At 41.0% G+C, this 6,691-nt stretch overlaps 1 pseudogene; it reads right to left on the bottom strand.

The window, feature by feature from the left end:
- Positions 1–4,188: 4,188 nt before the first annotated feature.
- LOC147724153 (uncharacterized) overlaps positions 4,189–6,691 on the bottom strand; it is a 90,748-nt pseudogene continuing 88,245 nt past the window's right edge.

Here is a 6,691-nt window from a genome sequence, read left to right as displayed (position 1 = left end):
AAAGAGCACTAGTGAGAAGCGAGCAAAATGAGTATGCGCACATTGATGTGCATGCTCTCACGGCAGTCTGCAAAAAAATGAACTGCCTGTGCTAGGCCATAAAACAGAGCCCGATAGGAAACTGTTTCGAGGTCCCCTTTTAATATTAGCCAGTGCTCCGCACTCGTGGGACCGTGCCCTCTTTAAGCCCTATATAACCCTAAACTAGCAGCCCGTCCCGACGTTGTCCGGGTATGAATTGCTGCCGACAAGTAGTATATTGTTTTGTAGGATTTCGTTTTGATAGCATTTCTTATCTGTGACAGGCCTGTGAAATGCTCAGATTCACAGTGCACTGCTGATGCCCTTAAGAGTGCGTGTTCAGTAGTGTGTGAACTCAAGTTTCCCTACTTTATTTTTCCTTGCAAAATTATATAGCGCAAACTCGACAACATGGCATGAGCACAATTTACATTACAGAAGAACACATTCATTTGTGGTAGGCACGGGGAGACAAAGCGATTTGCCTACCTTCACAGGATGTTGAGCTGATGCAGAGATTCGAACATAGCTCCCCAGCTCTAAAGTTCGCAATTCTAGAACTTGTGGCGGGAGGTGTGTCTAAAAGTGTATGTCGGTGCTGGCCATCAATGAGAGACTTGTGCATTTTTCAAATCGGTGTTATAAAAATATGAGTATGTTGCTGGTGATGTGGGCCGCCGTGCCACCAATGTACTTACCGGGGGAGGTTAAACACCCATAATTCTGCAACTTTCTTTCCGCATACCATCACTCCGCATACTTTCTTTACGAAAGTACCATGACTCCGCAATGCCATTATAACGCATGGCATTACATTTTATATGCTTTTACCACGCATACATTTACAACGAAATTTGTTGTAAATGCATGAATGGTAAAAGCATGCTTTTTTAAAATGTTTGGATAAGGTAAGTATGGGTATAGGGTATATGTTTTGGGGTACTTAGGTATGTTTTGGGGTGTTTGAGTATAAGGGTTCAGATGTAGTTTTGGGTTATGGGGTACAGGGGTAGTTTTAGGGTTTAGGGATAGGTATGGGTTTTGGGGTACAGGGGTATTTTTAGGGTTCAGGGCTAGGTTTGAGTTTTGGGGTATAGAGGTATTTTTAGGGTTCAAGGGTAGGTTTGGGTTTTGGGGCACAGGGGTATTTAAGGGTTCTGGGCTAGGTTTGGTTTTTGGGGTACAGGGGTATTTATAGGGTTCAGGGCTAGGTTTGGGTTTTGGGGTACAGGGGTATTTTAGGGTTATGGGGTAGGTTTGGATTTTGGGGTACAGGGGTATTTTTATGGTTCGGGGCTAGGTTTGGGGGTACATGTTTATTTTTAGGGTTATGGGGTAGGTTTGGGTTTTGGGGTACAGGGGTATTTTAAGGGTTCAGGGTTAGGCTTAGGTTTTGGGATACAGGGGTATTTTAGGGTTCAGAGGTAGGTTTGGGTTTTGGGGTACAGGGTTATTTTTATGGTTCAGGGCTAGGTTTGGGTTTTGGGGTACATGGGTATTTTTAGGGTTCAGGGGTAGGTTTGGGTTTTGGGGCACAGTGGTATTTTAAGGGTTCAGGGCTGGGTTTTGGTTTTGGGATACAGGGGTATTTTAGGGTTCAGGGGTAGGTTTGTGTTTTGGGGTGCAGGGGTATTTGTAGGGTTCAGGGCTAGGTTTGGGTTTTGGGGTACAGGGATATTTTTAGGGTTCAGGGGTAGGTTTGCGTTTTGAGGTACAAGGGTATTTATAGGGTTCAGGGCTAGGTTTGGGTTTTGGGGTACAGGGTATATTTATAGGGTTAAGATGGGTTGGTGTTTAAGGGTGTTGTGATATTTTAAAGAGTACGGGTGGGTTATAATTATGGGGTGCAGGGGTATTTAAAGGGAGCAGGGTGGACACCTGGTGCTGAAATGTACAGAACCTGGTAAGAAAAAACAATGAAATATTGGGCATACCGCTCGCTTTTTTTTTTTACGTAATCCCGCGCCCCGCACACGCCCCCAGCAAACGCCCACAGCACATGATATGAGACATGGCATGAAGGGCGGAACGTACCACACGCCCCTAGCGTTTGTCACGCCCCCAGCACACACCCACAGCACAACGCAGACACGCCCACAAGGGACTACTTTGCTGGCACGATTCTTTTTCCTTGTAAATGTATATGGTGGGGGTCTGCCTAGCCTATGTTCTTCTGGTGCAACTGCCCTTTCCAACGCTGTATTGGGTGTTGTGATTGGTGCTGTGGTTCCTGAGATTACCCGCCTCAAACGTTTGGGCTCTCTCTTTATTACATTAGTATAGATAAGCTTGCAGGCTTGTTAGATGCTTTTATGTACAATTTAGGAAATTACATGCTTTTTTAATTACTATTGTGTTTTTATAGACTGTTTACCATAAAGTAAAGCAATGCAATTTTTACAGTCTCAAACGTACATGTTGTTTTTATCCTGGTGTGCACATGCTTGTTACCTGGAGTTGCAATCTATTGCCATAGATAGAACAACTATATAAACAAAATGGACTGTCTTCGTGCATAATATCCTGAGGGTTATGCTCGCCACATGGTGTATTTAGCGTGTCCAAGTTCTCAAACTAAGACATGGTCATATCTTCCTACCCTGCTCAAAAAGGAAGATTATCCTGGAGCCATTCTGAAGTCACCTGATGACTTCAGCTGAGCTATTCCTGTAATTATCTGGGGAAGTCATCCCAAACCATCCTGAAGTATGCCTATAGGGCAGAATATTTAAATGAGATGACTCTTACTATAATCACAAAAACTACTCTAAAGATGGTGTTCTGATGACTTCCACTGGCAGAGAGTGATTACCTTTTACATCCATGAATACTAATTAACAACTTCAGGATGAGTGAGAATTACTCCAGAATGGGCTCTAGCAATGTAGGGATGACTGTGGATTACTCCAGGATGAGTCTACAACAATTTCAGGATGACTGTTGATAATTCCTGGATGATCTCATTACTGCTTCAGGATGGAAGTTGTTTACTCTGGGATCATCATGTGACAATTTCAGGATGAGTGTGGATTACTCTAGGATGATTTAATAACAACTCAAAAATGAGCATGGATTACTCAGGATTATGTTAGGACAACTACAGAAAGAGTGTGGATTACTAAACCATGACTACATAAGGACTTTCATATGATTGTGAATTACTCTTGGGGGTTTTTATGCCAACTGCAGATGACTCCCAGATGATTCAATGAATAAATTAGAGCGGCTGCGGATCACTAGTAAATCATTAAGGGTTGGATTACACCTTGACAATTCCATGTTGCTAGCGCATTAGTCGACTGCCAGTATTCCCTTGCAGGGTCTCACTATTAGTTTAGGAATATGGATTTGCTGGTAGGGAAATATGTAGAGGACCACCTTCTCAATTTACATTCCTGTCAAAAACAAGCCACTTGGATGTAATATGCCTTCTTTACACAATACCATAAATTATTTGCAATGCCATGATTTCTAAAGTAAAGCCCAGATTTACAAAAGTGTCACTGACCCTTCCAGTACAAAAAAAACTATGCCTAGACAAACTTGAAAACTTTCCCCATTTTGTGTGAGTGTTGTATTAAATACCAATTTGCGTTGGTTTGTAAATCCTGAAAAGGTTTTTGCGCCAAGACTGCATTATAAAACTTAAGCAACCCAAACACAAAACTTCCATAAATGTGGTTGTAATTATGAGATCAATATTCTCCTGCTTTTGGAAAGATTACTTTTTAAATTATACTCCGAGAGGCGGGCACCTGTATAAAATAAATCTGAGAAACGTTCCATATGGCTAGCTTTGTGCTGTAGAAATACTATATGCATACAAAAGTAGTGGTCTGCAACAATGCTATACTTTGCATCAGATAAGCTTAACAACTTGTGCTGCTACCCCCATACTCCTGACTCACTGGGATTTGCCTTACTTTGAAGTACAGAGCATTATCTGAAGCAGTTTTACATAGTGACCAGCAGCAAAAGACTGAACATTAATGGTTAAAGGAAAAAGCATCAAAAGGGATGTGTCAACAAGTAATATTTATTGATCTAAAGCAAACATTTGGCCCCACGGGGACTAGGATTCCAAACAAGAGAACATAGAGAATGTCCAGGACACAGTACAAGAGGGGGAAAAAGGCCAGAATACTAATAAAAAAAGAACAAATAGTATTAAGGAAAACCCGCAACTTTGTTGTATGTTTCAAGATTCTGAGTTTTCTTTCGTCCACTTCTGGCATTGCAAATCTTTATAGTCAGCTTCCTTCTCATAATTCTGTTGTCGAATGATGAATCGCAGTTGGCCCTGCACACAGAATTCATGAACTCTGGAAAAAAAGAAATTAACATACATCAGTATTATGTTTCCACCACTATTTTAGGTATTTAATAGGGCTAGGCTGCCTTCAAAATGTTCCAATCGCGTTATTTCATATAGTGTGCCCCAGGAGATATGGATAGAAGAGTTCATAAGTTTAATATTAAGGGCACTTGGTCAGAGAGGGTATAGGTGAGAGCAAGGCATTGATGAAGAGGGGGGCAGGAGGTGAAGAAAGAATGTTTCTTTATTAACAAAGGTATTTCAACTTGTATGGAATGAGCTGCCCTGATGTAAAATGTTTTGAAGCTGGGCCTCCTCCAAAACTTTGCTTATGGCGACTTGGGGCTGCAGGAGTGGTCGGGGCTAAGAGCAGAGGTACTTTTCTGTAGCCCAAAATATGCAATAAACTCGAGAATTATGAAAGAGCAAATATGACTAATTGACAGCAGAAATTGAACACAAAACACCACAACATAACCGGGGAGTTTAGCCCCCCATGCTCCTTGTTCCTAATGCAACTGTACCTGTTGCATTAATGATAGTTCCAGCCACAAATAGCAGGCTGTGTTCTGCCTTTTTCGTCCTTTTGAAATACTGAAGTACTTGAAAGAAAGATTGATTCAAGTACTGATGTGGAGGTGTTGAAACAAGCATATATGCCCTAGTCATGTTCACCAGCAGTGGCAGCTGCCAGCTATTGGGAGTGGTGAGTGGGCAAACCACTGCTGGGAACACAAAACAGCAGACTTAGCCAATCCTGGCACTGCTCTCATACTGTGGAGCATCCAGCCAGCCACTACTCCTGTACTCTGTTGCCAATCTGCGGCAGAGGACACACCCTGTATCTCTTTGGGATTGGACAGGCTGGCTGCTGCAGGGCACACAACAGTAAAAAATAAAATGTCAAAGAGAACTTTTTACTGGAATTTTTATTTTTTCCTGCGCAGTTTGCAGCAGGCTGGGGTGTGTGGGCGTTGCTCCACGTCCAAGTGAAAAAACTACAGGTGTTCGCCAGACGCTGTCATGCTTCCTCTGGAAATAGAAAGCATCCAAAACCAGATTCAATTTACAAAACCATTGTGGAGGCAGCCGTGTTCGGCCTGAACTCTACTTGCAATATTCATACTTTAAAAATAGTATAAGAAACAACCATACTGACCAGAAATTCAAATCCGAGCTTAAAACCAAGTGCTAGGAAAAAGGCAACTGATCAAATTATTGAGAGAGTTGATCAGGTCTACATAAAAGCTATGAGCACAGTGTTTTATAAGTGCAGTTTGCCATCACCCATTTATCCAGTTTGAGACCCACACCTGGAACTTCAGATTTCGAAATTAAATCCCAACTCAAGGCCTTGATAGATTTATATGCTATTTGTAGTACAAACTAAGCACAAACTCTTAATAAGTTATGAACCCACCGCTCTTTTGCAAACTGCTGCTAAGCATGATGGAGCCCTTGTACATTAATATGATAAAAGATCACATATGCAAACATATTGAAACACCGAATATAATGTATTTTTGATAGTCCTAGATTAACTGAATGTTAATTTGAACATTTGTAATGTCTTACCTAATACTACATCAACCTTCTCCTCATCAAGAACAGCTGTTCCAGCACAAGCTTTTGTTATGTCTTTTGCGGATGCAAGTTCTTTCATAGAAAAAAGTATTTCTCCAACACCATTTAGAAGAAAACCTGTACTCTCCCGAGCTGACTTGGCTTCCTCCAACAGTTTGTGTAATTCTCTCTGGCAGTTGAACAGTTCTGAACTGTGAAGGATCATTTCAATCCTTCACAAACTGCTGCAGATCAGTCTGCAAAATAACACAACTACTAACTATTTGGCATCATTTTAGATTACATAGTAAAGAAATAAACATAAAAATATTAGAACTCGTGGTTTTTGGATGTTAATTTTGCGTACATAGCTAACAATCTAAGATTTGCTGGATTAGCTCCATAAATATAAAGCAGCCATATAGAAAATCCATTACATGCAGAAAGATTTGAAAGTCTCGTCATGCAGTAAATCTACAAGGTTTGTCCTATATAACCTTTATTTGTGCAGAACGGTTACAAATGACAACACAATTAGTATGTCAAAACAGTGGGAAAGAAAACAAGTACCTTTTGTACCATGAATGATTGACTGCATACTTTTGAGGCCACTGTATATGTTAAGTTCCTTGAAATTGTCAAAGCAGACAGCGCAGCTTGCAATTTCAGTATAGCACATAACACAAGTATTCCTTTTAGCAATACATGTGTTATGGGTGGGAAAAAAAGGAATGTTAATGGAAATTTGCTGCAGTTTACGGGTTTAGGTAGAATATCAATCACTTATCTTTT

The sequence above is a fragment of the Lissotriton vulgaris genome, chromosome 4_1 (genome assembly GCF_964263255.1).
Source record: "Lissotriton vulgaris chromosome 4_1, aLisVul1.2, whole genome shotgun sequence".
Classification (NCBI taxonomy): Eukaryota; Metazoa; Chordata; class Amphibia; order Caudata; family Salamandridae; genus Lissotriton; species Lissotriton vulgaris.
The sequence above is the reverse complement of the archived record's forward strand: the minus strand, read 5'-3'. Positions and strand labels throughout refer to the sequence as shown.